General features: G+C 43.7%; 1 protein-coding gene across 1 annotated transcript in view; it reads left to right on the forward strand.

The window, feature by feature from the left end:
* MTUS2 (microtubule associated scaffold protein 2) overlaps positions 1 to 17,961 on the forward strand; it is a 498,561-nt gene that overhangs the window by 19,855 nt on the left and 460,745 nt on the right. Inside the window, exon 2 of the mRNA XM_037891750.2 lies at positions 7,033 to 7,105. The gene's annotated coding sequence lies outside the window, so the exon portion shown is untranslated. The remainder of the gene's footprint in view (positions 1 to 7,032; positions 7,106 to 17,961) is intronic.

Genomic DNA, 17,961 nt, shown 5'->3' on the forward strand with positions numbered 1-17,961 from the left:
AACTGACAAACCTTTAATTCTCTGGAATAAAAGGGCTTTAGAGAATTAATATGGTACACCTTAGGCTTTCGGTTGGAGGTGGGGAATGCTATGAGATAATTAACAGCTCCCAGGCGCTCTTGGACCGTGAATGGCCCTTCCCACGATGCTTCCATTTTATGGGCCTGGAGCGCCTTTAAGACCATGACCTGGTCCCCTACTTTGAAGGAACGCTCTCTGGCATGTTTATCATACCAGGCTTTTTGCTCTTTTTGAGCATCCTGTAAGTTTTCTTTAGCAAGGGCTAAAGAGGTTCGGAGGGTGTTTTGTAGGTTGGTTACAAAGTCCAGAATGTTAGTTCCTGGTGAAGGTGTAAATCCCTCCCATTGCTGCTTCACCAACTGCAATGGCCCCTTAACCTCACGGCCATATACAAGTTCAAATGGGGAAAACCCTAAACTGGGGTGTGGTACAGCTCTGTAGGCAAAGAGCAACTGCTGCAACACTAGGTCCCAATCATTGGAGTGCTCATTTACGAATTTACGTATCATGGCCCCCAAAGTTCCATTAAACTTCTCCACCATGCCATTTGTTTGATGGTGGTAAGGAGTGGCAACCAAGTGATTTACCCCATGAGCTTCCCAAAGGTTTTTCATAGTTCCTGCCAGGAAATTAGTCCCTGCATCTGTGAGGATGTCGGAGGGCCAATCTACCCTGGCAAAAATGTCTGCTAGTGCCTGGCACACACTGTTAGCCCTGGTGTTGCTTAGAGCTACTGCTTCCGGCCATCGGGTGGCAAAATCCATGAAAGTCAGTATGTACTGCTTTCCTCTGGGTGTCTTTTTCGGAAAAGGACCCAGAATATCCACAGCTACTCGCTGAAATGGAACTTCAATGATGGGGAGTGGCTGGAGAGGGGCTTTGACCTGGTCTTGGGGCTTTCCCACTCTTTGGCACACCTCACAAGACTGGACATAGGTAGAAACATCCTTGCCCATTCCCTCCCAGTGGAATGACCCCCCCAAACGGTCTTTGGTCCTGTTCACCCCAGCATGGCCACTAGGGTGATCATGGGCTAAGCTCAAGAGCTTGGCCCGGTATTTAGTTGGAACTACCAACTGTCTCTGAGGATGCCAGTCTTCCTGGTGTCCACCAGAAAGAGTTTCCTTGTATAAAAGTCCTCTTTCTACAACAAAGCTGGATCGATTAGAAGAGCTGAGAGGCGGTGGGTTGCTCCGTGCCGCCGTCCAAGCTCTCTGGAGGCTTTCATCTGCTTCCTGTTCGGTCTGGAACTGTTCCCTTGATGCTGGAGACATCAGTTCCTCATTGGATTGTGGACCTAGGCTTGGTCCCTCTGGAAGCGATATAGGGGATGGGGCTGTTTCTGTTGACTGTGAACCGCTCTCCGCTGGTGCACTATGTTGGGATTCAGGCTCCGGCTGAGCCTCTTGTGTCGGGTTATCGGCTGCTGCCGGTTCAGGGTCGGTGGGGCCCTCTGGTGTTGAGGTTGCAAGTACTGGATTCAGTGCTGGCAATGGGTCTGGTGTTGGTTGTTCGGCTGGCTCCGGTTCTGGGACTGGTTCCGTCTGGGTCTCTGGGACTGGATCCACTACTGCTGTTGCAGACATTGGTCTGGGGTCCGGGTCCATCACCTCTGACCGGGTCCTGATAGAAGTTTCCGGAACAGAGCTAGGCCTCACGGCTTGTTTAGCCTGGCTGCGGGTGACCGTTCCCACCCTCTTGGCCTGCTTCACATGATTGGCCAAGTCTTCCCCCAACAGCATGGGGATGGGATAATCATCATAGACTGCAAAAGTCCATGTTCCTGACCAGCCCTTGTACTGGACAGGCAACTTGGCTGTAGGCAAATTGAAAGAGTTGGACTTGAAGGGTTGAATCGTCACTTAGATCTCTGGGTTGATTAAATTGGGGTCCACTAAGGAAGCATGGATAGCTGACACTTGTGCTCCGGTGTCCCTCCACGCGGTGACCTTCTTCCCGCCCACACTCACAGTTTCCCTCCGCTCCAAGGGTATCTGGGAGGTATCTGGGCCTGTGGACCTCTGGTGTGATTCCGGTGCAATGAACTGTAATCTGTTGGGGTTCTTGGGGCAGTTGGCCTTTACATGCCCCAGCTCGTTACATTTAAAACATCGTCCAGCTGACGGGTCACTGGGGCGAGGAGGGTTGCTGGAGAACGGGGTGGTGGGACGATAAGGGGTCTGGAGAGTTCTTTGGGAGGTAGGTGGGGCTTTGGGCGGCCCCCGGTAATAGGGTGTGGTCTGGGGTTGTCCCTTCTGGTCTCCGCTCCAACTGCGACCAGTTTTTTTCTTCTCTGCCACCTCCACCCATCTGGCTCCAATCTCTCCTGCCTCGATTACAGTTTTGGGCTTCCCATCTAGGATGTACCTTTCTATTTCTTCAGGAACACCCTCTAAGAATTGTTCCATTTGCATTAGGAAGGGCAAATTTACTGGAGATTCAACACTTGCTCCGGATATCCAGGCATCCCAATGTTTCACAATGTGGTAGGCATGTCGGGTAAATGACACGTCTGGTTTCCACCTTAGGGCTCTGAACCTCCGACGAGACTGCTCGGGTGTTATCCCCATTCTGACTCTCGCCTTGGATTTAAACAGTTCATACTTGTTCATGTGTTCTTTAGGCATTTCAGCTGCCACCTCAGCTAAGAGTCCACTGAGCTGCGGCCTCAGCTCTACCATGTATTGGTCAGTAGAGATGTTGTACCCAAGGCAGGCCCTTTCGAAGTTTTCTAGGAAGGCCTCAGTATCATCGCCTGCCTTGTAGGTGGGGAACTTTCTGGGATGGGAAGTGGTACTTGGAGAAGGATAGCTAGGGTTTGTTGGGATATTCTCCTGAGCCTTTATCTTCTCTATCTCCTCCACATACTTCCTCTCTTTTTCCTTCTCCTCCAGTTCTTTGTCCCTTGCTTCCATAGCTCTCCTGTGAGCAGCCGCTTGGTGTTGTTCTGCCTCTTTCGTTGCCTCTTTCGCTGCCTCCCTTTCTTGTTCCTTCTCCTCCTCCTTCAGCTGCATGAGTTCTATCTGTCTTTCATGTTCCCTTTGTCTTTCCTCAGCCTGAAATCTGGCTAATTCCAGCCGTAGTCGAGCCGCAGATTTTGTCATTCTAACCTCTGTTTTTAACTAACTTTACACCCGAGGTTTAGAAATAAACAAAAAAAACTTGGCTGTAAAATTTTGCTGTGCTGGAATAGAATACCTATTCTCTGATAGTGATTGTCAGCCTACAGAAAAAGACAATTCCCTTGTCTCTGCTCTGGGCCCAAATCAAAGCAAAAAACTTCCAACTACTTGGAAACCTAGCTAGATTACTTACTAAAAGTTCTAAGGCTTCATTCCTGGTCTATCCCCGGCAAAGACAGAATATAGACAGACACACATACACTTTGTTTCTCTCACTCCTCCCAGCTTTTGAAAGTATCTTGTCTCCTCATTGGTCATTTTGGTCAGGTGCCAGCGAGGTTACCTTTAGCTTCTTAACCCTTTACAGGTGAGAGGAGATTTCCTCTGGCCAGGAGGGATTTTACAGGGGTTTACCCTTCCCTTTATATTTATGACAGTATGTATTGTCTTAGTGTTAACATACGGTTAAAATCTCAAATCCTCAGGCGCTAATCCAAATTAATTGTTCTCAGAGCCAAAACTATAGCTATAGGGCATTAGTTGTGCCTCTGATGTAACCCTTTCCATTGGAGGGGCTCATTTTTATAAGTGACCTATCCTCCATTTTTAACTCCTGATTCAAACACACATCACAACTATGTACATGCAGAAATATATTTTAATACCACATGAAGGGAAGAGAAATGGTAAATTCTGAGACAGCACCTGCCTTCACTGTCCAGTTGGTGTATTCTAAACTTAGAAAATAAATGGGAGGAAAGGGGGAAAAATAATCTTTCCTGTGAGGCTGCTGGGCCAGGAGCCATATTAGCTCTCCTTGTCACAATGTTTGTGTGTAACTAAATGCATAACTTCAACAGGCTTGAAAAATATAATTTCGATCAGTCCTACAACAGGGCATGTACTGAAATAGAAGGAAAAATACACAACACGGGTTGAAACTACGTATCAGAAGGAGGCGAGATACACAGCCACCCATGTGGGCCAACTCCATGAGTGCTCTTGGGCTCAAGCACCCACTGAAAAGAAATTATGGGCTGTTTAGCACACACAGGGCCAGATCAATCTTTTGTGGGCCCCAGTGCCCAGACCAGCTCCCTCCCCTCTTCCCCCACTGCGCTCTGAGATCCCACCCCCACTCAATATCTTCCCTCCCAAGACTCCACCTCTGCACCAAGGCCCCACCGTCACTTGGCCGCTTCCTCCCAAGGAAGCGCAAGGGGTGGAGTGGAGCACCCACTGGCAAAACCAAAAGTCGGCGCCTGTGCAGCCACCAGTCTCAAAATTGTTGCTTTAAAGGTGCGGCATGTATGTTTTTGCCAAATGTAAAGGGCCAGTCCATTTCCGCCACCAAGGCATGCTAGGAAAAAGTACCTGTAAGATGGCAGACCGAGGCAAGTCAGTAGAGAATGGGTAGTGACTGAGAGTCTTGGAGGGGACTGCTTCTCTTTATGTCACTACCTGATAACAAGGAGAAAGTCTTTTTTGAAAAAGAGGGAAGACAGCAGCTGGTGGAGTGACAAGAACCCTAATCTATTAGTTTTATATAATGACCCAGCAGAGGTTACCTGGTGTGCAGTTTTCCAGAACCTTCTACATGGAAGTGGTCTCCAGCCTCAAGCAGCCTACTGGCAGGACCTATCAAAGTCCCTCATCCCAGGAATTCCTTCCCCTCTGAATCAGCCCAGTAGGAGGGGTATTAGCCTTTGCTGTTCTTCCTCCCCCCAAAACTCAGGAAACTGATATTTTCTTTCATGATTCTCTCCCCAGTCTCCTGTGTGAAGTTTGACCCTGGTCTGTGTAGGCCTCTCCTTTGTCCAACTCCTACTTTATTTCTTGCTTCTCTTTTCACCGCTGAGTGTTCCCCAGCTTCCTTTGAATGTTCTGGTTTGTTACAGTTTTCTTTCCTGCTCTTCCACATTTCACCTGTCTTCTCCCTAAAATCTAGCATTCACCTGAAAGGATGGCTTTTCCCCCCACTGTTTTCTGCCCCCTTCTCTGCTTTCCCTTTACAGCTCCTCATCTTCCTTACCCAATTATTGTCACCCCATTTCTTTACCGCTCTGTTCTCCTTTCTTCCTGAATTCTTTTCCTTCTGCTTACTTCCCTAGCTGGCCTTGTCTGCTCTCCCTTTCCTAGTTACATTTACTCCTCCCTGCCTACTTTCTCCAATTTCTCTGCTGTGGCCTATGGAGTCTCCTCTAGCACTGAGCTCAAGTGGTATAGTAGAAAGAGAGAGCCTGAAGCATGGGCCTGGTGCAAGGCCCGCAGGTGCTAAGCCCATGCTTCAGACTCTTCTACTACAAGTGGCTAGAAAATACCTGTGTCGGGGATGGGAACCCAAAGATCAGCTGCCAGTGTGGAAGGTGCTTCCTGCTGCAGTGACTGGACATGAAATTCAATGTTGATAAATGCAAAGTAATGCACATTGGAAAAATGTAATCCCACCTATACATACAAAATGATAGGGTCTAAATTAGCTGTTACCACTCAAGAAGGAGATCTTGAGTTCTGACAACATCTGCTCAATGTGCAGTGGCAGTCAAAAAAGCTAACAAATGTTTAGGAACCATTAGGAAAGTGATAGATAAGACAAAATATCATCATGCCACTATATATATATCCATGGTATACCCACACCCTGAATACTGTGTGCAGAGCTGGTCATCCCATCTCAAAAAAGATATTAGAATTGGAAAAAGTACAGAGAAGGGTAAGAAAAATGATTAATGGTATGGATCAGCTTCCATATATGGGGAGTTTTAAAAAACTGGGCCTGTTCAGCTTGGAAAAGCGATAACTGAGGCGGGGTGCGACAGAGGTCTGTAAAATCATGAATGGTGTGGAGAAAGTGAATAGGGAAGTGTTATTTACCCCCTCACATACCACATGAACCAGGGGTCACCCAATGAAATGAATAGGCAGCAAGTTTAAAACAAACATGAGGAAGTGCTTTACAAATCTCCAGTCAGCCTGTGAAACTCGTTGCCAGGAGACATGAAGAGCAAAAGTATAACTGGGTTCAAAAAAGGATTAGATAAATTCATGCAGGACAGGTCCATCAGGGTCTGTTAACCCAGGTGGTCAGGGATGCAACCCCATGCTGTGGGTGCCCTTAAACCCCTTGCTTTTAGAAGCTGGGATTCGACAACAGGGGGATGGATCACTCGATAATTGTCCTGTGCCTCTGAAGCATCTGGCACCAGCCACTGCCTGAAAACATGGACCATTCATCTGACCCAGTATGGCCATTCTTATGCTTTGTATTTAGTCACCAGAGGCCCTTGCCATGAATGAGTGCCCTTCCCCCCGTCCCAACAAAATGTGACAAAGGGACAGGTGTTAGCCCTTACACTTGAAAAATCACCCAAATCCAAACAACTCTGCCCCCCTGAAATAAAATATTCCCCAAAGAAACCCGAGAGACAAGGTGGGTGAGGAAATATCTTATTGGACCCAACATCTTTGTGATAGAGACAAGCTTATACAGAGCTCTTCTTTAGAAATCTGTCAGCTTTAGTACTAATCTTCCCCCCAGTTCAACTGATGTACTCCTAAGTGATAGTACCCAAAGACATAGCTAGTTTATTAATTGCCTGTGAAGATTGTTGTAAGCAGGGTTGATAGAGGAACAGTGTGAACATTTGGAGTTCTTGGATCACAAGGGCCTGTATCTCCCAGTATTTTAAAAAACCCAACAAAATATGGACCAATTTATCTGTGAACTAGTTGCAGGAAACTGAGAAATAAGCACAATCAGAAGTAGAGATTTTTTTGACAGGTTTAATTTTAAGCAAGATGTTTACAAAACAAAATAGGATGCACCATGTGTGTACTCTTGACAACCCATTTGTTTGATTCTAAAGCCTCTTTTGTCCTTTTTAAAAAGGTTTCCAGCGTTGGATTGTCTTCTCGGGCAAATTGTCACCCATGGCAGTAAAACTTGTTTTCCAGCGTTCTGGGTGAGTTTGTTTTCTGTGTTGTTGATTGATTCTATGATTACATTTGAATCTAAAGACATTTTAAGAACAGTATCTTTCATTTTTGTACCAAATCTGTTATTCATGGTGGGGAAGAATGGGGAACCTTTCAACAATTCTTGTAAACAGTACAGTAGTTGAAAGAGGTGACTTGAAAGCATAATTAAAAGTGAGACTTTTATACCAGGAGAAACTGTCAAGCATAAATAGAAATAAATGTTCACAATATTTCTTACTGTGTCTGGCAGTTATACTATATTGATAGTAAATACAATATTCATGTCTAAACCAAGCTTTGCTCCTTCACTACCTAGTTTCTCTTCTGGTTTGATTCTTGTAACAGAGTGCACTCACCTCTCGTGAGCGTCTTCTGCTGGGGGTGAGTGAACTTGTGCGCTCGCTCTTTGCTCCTAGTGCCCCCTGTTGGCGGTTAACTCGTCAAGTGGGTCTTCAATGGCTCAGCCCTCCAGCTAAGTCACAATATTCTACACACATGAAGGAACCCCTTCGAGGGTAAAAGGTCCAACAGGGCCTGTCCCTGTGCCCTTGGTTATGTCTGCAGCTGTCTTTGGGCTCAGTTGTCAGCCCCAGTTGGGCTAGCTCTAAGACTACCCCTGCCCTGTTATAGAGCAGCATCCCCAGGGCTTTCTTCCTGGAGACTCTTTGTCCTCTGCAGTTCTCACTGACTCAGGCCTCCAGCCAGGTCACCTCTCACATTCAGTCCCCTTCTGGGGATGGGGGGTTAACAGAGTTCAACAAATGGTTGGGACAACCTTATGGTTGGTATTCTAAATGAAACTTGTCCCCTCCTTGGGGCTTTGGCTACCCTGTCAGTGGCTTGCAGGGCAGCATGGGCCAGGCCCACCCACTACTCTGGGTCCCAACCCAGGGACTCTACAAATAGCAGCCACATGCTGCTTCCTTTAACTCAGTTGCCGCTGCTATTGCCTGAATCACTTCCCATATAGCCCCTTCCTCTTCACCCTTACCTCAGGGTTGAAGTTCTCTGTCTGTTCCCTGCTTGAGCAGGGTCTCGCTGAGGCTTCCTCACCTGGAGAGTCACACAGCCTTCCTTGCCCTTCTGGTCCCAGCCAGCAACTCATCTGCTCAGCCCCTGCAGCTCCTTTTAACTGAGCCCTCTGCTCTCTGATTGGCTGCTTCCCTGCAATCTCTCTAGGCAATCAGAGAGGACCCACCTTCACTGCTCTTTTTCTGGGGTGAGGTTTGGTAGGACCATGAGGCCTCCAGCCGGGGGCCTTAAAGGGCCTGGTACACCCTGTCACAATTCTCTAGTGGAGTATTAAAGCCATTTGTGGGACAGTCACATAACCATGGTGGTAATGGTTTTTTGATGTTGTGGGGGAGAGGTGGCCATACTCTGATCTCAAAATCGTATGAGTGAAATTGTAACCTGCAGTTCCAACTGATTTTTGGTGCGGCTTACACAGTTTTTGTACTGGTGTAAGTCAGTTTGCGGTACGATTATTTTTCCTGAAATGGTTATGCCAGTAGTACCCCTACTGTGGATGTAGTTACGCTGCTATAGCCTGTTCCCCTTCCCGTATAGGAATAAGCTATACCGGTGTAAACATTTGTACTTGTATAACTGCGTCCACACTGGTGTGGGAGGGGTTCTACAATTTTATCTATACCAGTATAGTTAAAGCAGTACAACTTTTGTGTGAAGAGAAGGTCTTCAGTTAGACTTGCACGTGTATATCTGAGAAAATGGCCTGATACTGCATGGGAATGGGAGCTTGCTATGGATTGGACCTGGAATTTGGCCCATGATTATGACTTTGCTTCAGAGCCAAAGGGAAGATGCACTTAACTGCAATAGGGAGGGGAAAACAGAAAAAAGTACATGTGAAATATACTTCCTTTTGTATAAATGTCCTTGTCTTTCCCAGTTTGCTTCAGTAGTCTTCAGTGTTTGGCTGAAAATGATGCGGTCCATAGCAGTACCACGGTAGATAGCACTGCTCTATTAACTTTATATATTTTTAATTTTTGTATAACCATGCTTAAAGGAGATAAGAAAATATAAACAGGCGAGGGATTAGTTTCTCCAGTTGTCCCCTTCTAAATGCCATAATTAAGATGTTCCCGCTCATTAATAAAGTCCTCTAAGTTTCACTGTTAACAGGCATCAAATGGTTTCATTAATTTAATGCATTTGGTTCCATTTTTATGAATTAATCTGTTGGTGGTATTTAAAGTATGGCATTTGAAAAGCTGAATCTGAAGTCTGATTCCTCTCAGAATCATTAAACCAAGAGGATGATTCTTCGACCAAAGAGTACCAGCTGAAAAAGTCTGAGGAATCTTTTAAATGAATTTGCTACATGTAATGAGATTTTCAGGAATATTCAGCGTGTGAAAACCCTTTGAATACTTCAGTGAGTTTTTTAAGAAGAAAATTGCAAAATTAATAGAGGTCAAATAGAGCAACAGATATCAGGCAGTGCCTCAGAATATGAATGCTTTCTGCAAATCTAGAAAAGTGGACATTTCATTTAGAAGACTGAGTTATTGATCTCCTAAAATGTATTGTTTCAAGGGGAACAGGACCAAAGTGCGTATATGAAGGAATAAAGTGGCACTTATTTTTCTGTATGGATCTTAGAGAATTGTGTGGCAGGGTAACGGGTCCCTTTGTATTTCCCAGAGCCCGAGTGAGTCCTATTTGGACAACAGCATAATTCAAGAAGTCTGTATCAAAACCAGGATTTTTTTCTTGTCAATGGTTTAAAGAAATATGACCTTGTTTTAACAATTGAATTTTGTTACAATACATGACTGACACAACTGCACATAATAGGAAGTAACTTGAAACATCACCAAAGAAATATGATGGGGTTATAATAGTCCTTTTTTTTTTTTTAAAGTAATAGGTCATCATGGTGCTTGCATACAAGGATTTGGGTCAAATGTTTAATACTGTTCCTGCACCTTTGTATAATTAGCTGGTAGAATGAGTCAAAGATGAATGGCTTTTTGCTACTGTTGCAATTAAAAGCAGATACTCCAGCAAGCAATCTGATAACACTTTACAGAGTCATCCTATTAATTAATGCTGGATTACAGTAGAAATCCTACTGAAGTACTTACAGCACCATCGATATGTCAGATGGATTAATCATGATTAAATTTATTGCATTAAATACCAAAGGGATTAATAATGTCTGTGTCTTTATATCCTGGATTCATAGGTTTTTAAGGCTAAAAGGGAACATTATTATCATCCAGTCTGACCTCCTGCATAATGTATGTCAAAGGAACTCACCCAATAATTTCTGCATCAAGCCCATCACTTCTGTTTGAGCCATAGCATATTTTTTAGAAAGATATCTGATCTTTAAATCAAGACTTCAAATGATGGCGAGTCCACCAGGTCCCTAGGTTTTGTTTACAAACTACCCCGGAAGGGGAGAGATTTTGAAATGACCTGGCCAGTACCACTGGAACACTTTTTTTAATAGTGGCGGTGCTGAAAGCCAGCCCCCTTACCCTGTCCATGCTCCCCAACCCCCCCCCAGCTGGGGCTGGGAGCAGGGCCATGTCTCCGGGAGCGGGGGACCCAGACAGGGGTAAAGGGGCTGAGGCTGGGGCTGGCAGCCAAGGCCCCGTGCAAAACCTGGGGGTGCTACAGCACCCCCACACCTCTAGTTCCCACACCTATGGACCTGGGCAGAGGGCCAAGTCACAGGAAGAGACAGGCCACTGCAGAGGTTGAGCAACCAGTGACAGCAGACCCCAGCAGAGAGAGACAGCTGCCAAGCCACCTCCAGCCACAAGTTGGTGCTGGTGATGAGCTGATCCACTCACAAGCTTTTATACGCTATTATGGTATAAAATGAGGAGTGTAGACTGGATGTGACCAGATACCATGAGCTTGCAATGACATAATAGAAGGCATAGCTTCATAAGGTTCTAGATAAGCCCACCAATGCAAAGTTACTTGCAAAAGATCTTTGGGCATGTTAATTTATTGGTAGCACCTTTTTGGATTGCAAAACAGTTTGATCTTGGCTGTGAAGTAAAGATGCATAAAAGCATTTTAGGTTTATTTTTCATAATTAATCATGCAAAAGTCAATTTTATGGTAAAATAGACAAATGAGATGTCAGGAAGCATTTGATGGTGAATACGCCGCCTCAAGATGTTAGCATGATTTGTGTCTCAGCTAAAACAAAACACAGCATTTCTTTTATCTGCATTGTAAAATGAAACCAATACAGGAAAGTAGACTCCAGTTATTATATATTTATATTGTTTGATTATTGAAATCTGTCTAATTTGTAATCTGTGTGTATAGGTATGTATATATAGGCTTGCAAGGATTAGATTATAGTAAATGTCAGTAAGCATTGATTTCACTGTACATACACAAACTGAAAAATATTTCCATTAATAAAAATTGAAAATTACAGCTAGGCAAAGTAAGAAAAATGCTCCCTGAGGACTTATTTGAGTTTGATATCAGGATATTTACTTTGTATATTTTGACATGTGATGTTGACAATTTGTTTTAACTGCTCTAAAGCTTGAACTTTTTGAAATCAATGTCTGTGAATAACCCTGCTGTCGTCCGACCCCCATCCGTAATTTCCTGCAACTGTGAACATTTTAAATTGATAAAAACAAAAAGTGCTTAAAACCCATAATTTTGCTCAACTGTGAAAATTTACATTAATTAAAAATTGAAAAAATGCTGAAATGAACATTTGATATCTTCTGAAATTCTAAAAATCAAATTCTCCTAGGCCTAAATATATATCAGACTTTCCCCTTATTCCCTCTTTCCCCCCTCAGCATTTCGGCATAGGCTGTGACCATGTTTTCAGTCAGGGCAGCTTTTCCTTCCCTGAAGCTCCTCACACACCTATCAATTTCTCTCCATCTTCTTCCCTCATTCCTTCTGAAGTAACTGGCTCCAGCGACTGTTGAAGAACAGGATACTGGAGTGGATGGACCATTGGTCTGATTTAGTATGGCCATTCTTCTATTCTTCATATTGCTCTGGAAACTAACTTTGTAAATATCAATAGCTTACTGTGCTACAGTGAAGCAAAGATCAAAAGGATAGTTCAAAGGCTGCATCTGCTCATATCAAGAAAAGCTGCAACAACCTTTCCTCTGAATGTCAGAGAAATACTTGTGGCCTCTTCTGGAGCTTCTGACAAAACTATTCTACAGATCATCCAGGAGAGTGACTCTCTTGAAAAGGGGTGGGGGTAACTTACACTTCCCTTTGGAGAACAAGAATGTTGCTGAAATTACATTAATGATGGTTGTTACTGACACACTGGGTATGTCTTCACAGCAAAGAAAAACCCGCAGCTAGCCTGTGCCAGCTCACTTGGGCTCGTGGGTCTGTGTCATTGTTGTGTAGACTTCTGGGCTTGAACTGGAGCCCAAGATCTGGGACTCTCCCACCTTGCAGGGTCCTGGAGTCTGGGCTCCAACCCAAGCCTGGAAGCCAACACAGCAATGAAACAGCCCCACAACCTGAGCCTGAGTCGGCTAGCATGGGCCAGCCGCGGGTGTCTAGTTGCTGTGTAGGTGTACGCTCAGAGGGTGGCTGCTCAGCACTTAAGGAATTTTGGATCTGGACCTCAACTTCATGGATGGGGCCATGTTTTAGAGATAACAAAACCTTCAGTGAATATGATATATAGAGATAATTAACTCTTATAATGATGTTAATAGTGGCAGCCACTGAAGCATTTATTATCATAAATGCCTCTCTCAATGGGATTTCCTGACTTCTAGTGTAAATTGTAATTTTATTAAAAAATATCTTCTTTAGTGGCTCACTTCTATTGTCTTGTCCTTTTCTATTTAGTCTGTCCTGGCCTGTTATATCTGTTACATATGCTCTGTATTAGTCTTCAACGTAAGCCTGAACTCCGTAATATAAAGCAGTGTGACTGGATTCTTGTGATATGCGTTGCCTTTCCTTCCGATCTGTACAGGAAGGGGGAATGAGGATGAGGTAAAGTCACTTAGGCTCTCTCAGTGAACTAGTTTGGGGAACAGTGGGTTCTTAGCTGTGGGGTTTCGCACTGAAGCCATGTGAGTGTCAGATAACATGTGGTTAAATCCCACCACCACTTTTTTCCCCCTAGTGTGGCTGCACCCACAGTTTTGTGTGCTTTTGACACACAAAGAAATTAAAACAATTCAGTATCAGATTTGTTTTGAAAATTCATTTGAACCCAAAACACAAAGTGAAACTCAAGTATATTGTGAAAGGGTCACCCCATACCTGGCATCAGACCCAGTTTCTGCCTCGGTTTCCCCATTAATGTAAGCCCGTGGGCCAGCTCACTGGCCAGTGCATCAGTGAAGCTCCCATCATCATCAATATTTCACTTTCTTTTCCAAGGGATGGATTTATTGCATTATTGTTCTTGATTAAGTGCATTTAATAATCCAGGGAATAAAGTGGGAGTTCTCCATGAGCATATGATGTTTTCAAAAACAAATGTAGGGAACTTCTAGTTTATCCTCCAGTCTTTTGAGTTACAGTAGCATTCTTACTTCACTAGTGGTCTTTCATATTGCTCAGCAATCTGTTTCTGTAAATATCAATAGTCTAAAGTGTATGATAAAAAGAAAAACTCAGATGTGAATTTCAAATGCAGTTTCTGCTTGGAGCAAGAGTGCCTGTTGGCATTAAAAAAATCAAGATGTTCCCATTTTGAATATGAGATAAGATCAGAGCTAAACTGAGATCCTTTCTTTTTGAGACCTGTACTCTCATGAGAAACACAGCTGGAAGTTGAGGGATATTTTTCATCTGTGTTCAAGATTTTATGAATAGGGGGAAACTTGAATTTAGGTGCATAGCTTGCTTTAAAATGTACATTTTACCATTTTTCACTCACAAGAAGAATAAAAATACTTTGTATTTAGGGACCTAAGCTACTGCCAAACTAGAGTGGAATACATGAATTTGTGAACCTGCTACAGCTTTTAAAAGAAATCTTAATATCACTAATTTTTTCCCTTTGCATACATGTTCCACTCATACTAAATTTCAAAGACTACTTTGGTAAAACTTCTTGGGCAATTGGCTTGGCATCTGTTAATTTAATTCCCCTGTACTACTGTAATAGGATATAAATTAGAACTCTGGGGATCACTGATAATGTTCAATGAATAAGATGAAACTTTGAAGGATATGAAAGGGATTGCTCTGCTAAGTAGTAACATACAGAGCTAGAGGGAGATTTTACTGTACTGTAGTCTTCTGGGAGAGTTGGGGAAGGAGGAGAGTGGGTAGTCCAAAAACCCAAACTCAGAGTTCCTGTACATGAAGTATATTTGCTTTATATTTTTATATAGACTCCAGTTCATCCCACTCACAATAAAAACATTCTCTGGCCTCTCCCTTCCTAAAACAGCCCATTCTCTTAACCCCACCTGCCTTGTCAGCTAGCACCCTATATCCTGTCTTCCCTTCATCTCTGTGCTCAAGTGTACTGCCTACAATTGCTGTTTCAGGTTCTCCTCCAACTCCAACTGGTCTGATTTCTGCCATCTCTACTCCACTGAACTTATTCTCGCTAAGATCCTTAATGACCTCTGCATGGTGAGATCTCAGGACACCTTCTCATCCTCCTTCACTTTTCTGCTTTTGATACAATTAAGCATTCTAGAGCTGAGCAAAAATCAGGATTTCCATCCACAGGAAATTCCAATGCTTTATTATTTTCATACTGAAGTGGGGCAAAAACTCAAACTATCAACATTTTTATGGAATGAACATTTCCAAAAAAATCCTATTTTGAAATGCCAGACTTCTGTTTTGACATTTTTGATTGGAACACTTTGACAATCCTGAACTGAAATGTTGTGTTTTAGTGTGCTGAATCAAATCGAAACAATGTTTTGAGAGCGTTCAGCTTTCAGTTGCATCTGCCTATGGGCCAGGTTCCTTGGCTGGACTACATCTCCCATGATGCACCACATCATTTGGTTAAAGGGAAGGCTGCAGTGCATCATGAAAGATGTAATCCAGGCCAGGAGCCTGCCGCAGAGAAGCAAATGGGGGAATGAAAAACCCAAACTATAGCTCCCATGAAACACTGCAGAAGCATAAGTAGATGCAGTTTAATGTTGACTTGTAACAAAGTTTTGCTTCCATTCAACAGAAAGAAATATTTTGATCTGGATTGAACTTACTCAGTGAAATTTTGCTTTGCTTTTCCTAATGGAAAATGAAAAATTTCAGTAAAATCAGAATCCCCCCCTCCCCCAAATTACATGTAGTAGAAATGGCACTTTCCATCAAAAACGTGTAATCAGAAAATTCCCAACAAGTTCTAAATCATACCAGGCTTTTTGAAATCTTACACTCCCTTGGCTTTCATGAATCCATCCTCTCCTAGTTATCTTCCTACCATTCAGGTTGATCCTTCAGTGGATGGTGATCCTCCTTCTGTTTCTTACCTCCACGGAGATCTGTCCTTGCTCTGCACCCTCTCTAGATATATTTTTCATCTCACACAGCTTCCATTAACAACTTTATGTCAGCAATCCACAAATCTGCCTTTCCACTCCTGATCTGACTCCCACCGTCCAGGCCTACATGTTGGCCTTTCTCTCTGACATCTCCTGAATGTTTCATCCTCAATTTAAAACTAACATGGCAAACATGGAACTTTTCTTCCTCTCCTTCTGCTCACGTTTCTCTGTCACTGTTGATGGCATCACCATCTTCTCCATCTCTCTCTTCCCTCTTTTGCTCCATGCATCCCAAATTTGCTGTTGCTTCCTCCATAGCATCTCTTAGATCCAGTCTGTTCTGTCTGTCAGCACAGCTAATACTCTCTCAGCTAGGCCCTCATCACCTTCTGTTTTGACTATTTTCTAGACACCACATCACCCACTTCAGTCCATTTCAAACACAGCTGCTCTGGTGCTGTCTCTCCATCACCTTCTTCTTTGAATCCTTCCAGTGGCTCTTCTTTGTGGCCACATCAAATTCAAGTTATCTTCACTGTTAAGGTTCTTTGCAGCTTTGCCCATCCTTATGTATCTGTTCTTGTATACCACGCAGTCACCCTCTGCTCTCAGTGATGCCCACCTCCTCTGCCCACTTGTCCAATTCTCCCTCAAGCACTTTTTCAATTCTTCCACATTGCTCTTTACACATGGAATGGCCTGTTAGAACACATCTGTAAAGAAACTACCTTCTCCCCCCACCCCCCCACTATCATTATACCAACTGATAAAGGCTAGCTAGGGGCTAGAGGGAACTGCTGATTATTATTTATTAAAACCATAATAACCACTTTTAAACTATTTGAAATGATTAAGTGGAGCACATAGATCTGTATAATAAAACCTGGCTCTTCAATGGCGCTTTTCATCAGTAGATCTCAGAGAGCTTTAGGGGGTCAGTATCATTATCCCCATTTACAGATGGGGAAACTGAGGCACAGAGAAGCAGAGCGACTTGCCTAACGTCATCCAACAGGCCAGCAGCAGTCAGGAACAGAGTCCAGGTCTCCTGAGTCCCAGTCCAGTGCTCTTCCCAATAGGCCACACTGCCTCTCTATGTAAACACACCATATTATGGTTATCGTCATCTTCTCACCTCCTTTCCTCCAGCTGTTTGTTACACCCTCTTGTCTTAAACTAGACTGTAAGCTCTTTGGGGCTGGGGCTGTATCTGCATATATTTGTACATAATGAGTCCTGATCCTGACTGGCAATTCTGGACATGATCACAAGACCAATAATGAATAGGTAAAACAATCCCAATGCAGAGAAGATGCCAGTGAAAAGTAGTCTCGCAGCAATAAATTAGGGGTTAGTGGATAACAACAGGCCAATATTCATGTTGATTTTTCAATCTGCAGAAAATTGCTAACAAAAAAAGATGGAGAAGCTGCTATTTTCTACCTGGAAAACTGTCTTTGTGTCTTGAATGGCTGCTGATAGTAGTTATTCTCTTACAGCTTTTCTTCTCTTGTATTTTGTGAACCTATCAATTTGTAAAAGCTTTCAACCCCGATGTCAATTAAGGACACCACTTCAAACCGGTGGTGAGGAAATACAAAGAAAATTACTGAGGGCCTGATTCTCCTCTCACACACACTTTTTACTCCGGAGCAGCTCCACTGACTTCAGTGGAATTACACCTGAGTTACACAGGAGTCAGTGAGAGGCCCTTTATGGAAGTTCATTGTGTGGTGCAGTGACTAAAGTGGGGATTTAAAGTGAAAGACAATAAAGCATAATGTCTTTGTGAAGTGGGATTTGTATGTGCATTGATGTGAGCTATGTTTTCTTCTGATGGTCAGACTCTTTTAGAGGGAAAACTCCACAGGAAATTACAGTGGTGAGGGTCATTCTGCAAACTGTCTTCCCAGGAAGTCACTTCTCAGCATATTGCTAGGAGACACTGTGCTGACGGAGGTGGCATCTCTGCGTTGAGATAGAAAACAGAAGTCCTGATCACTTGTGCTCGTTAAAGTTCCTATTACGGCTTTTGGAGTGGAACATGAAACCAGACAAATCGTCTGTTTTCAGATTTAGTAACTAGCCCAAAATTCAGCCCTGCTTTGCAGAAAGAGTTGTTGAGCTTTACTGATCTTTTGGGTGAACCTGGCCATGCTTTTTTGAATCATAGTTTTCTTCCAGCAGGCCCTGGGCTCACTGGTTTGCTGGCGCCCCTAGTCCTAAGTGTTTTGAGGTTGGCATCCTTCTAAATCCTCTAGAAATGTCTTCGAGGTTGTCAATTCCTTGCCCATCAGTGGGACTCATAAATCCTCTTTTCGTCTCACAGATGCGGCTTTAGAGGCAATTTACTTTTATTCTGG

This window comes from Chelonia mydas, chromosome 1 (assembly GCF_015237465.2).
Source record: "Chelonia mydas isolate rCheMyd1 chromosome 1, rCheMyd1.pri.v2, whole genome shotgun sequence".
In the NCBI taxonomy this organism is placed as follows: domain Eukaryota; kingdom Metazoa; phylum Chordata; order Testudines; family Cheloniidae; genus Chelonia; species Chelonia mydas.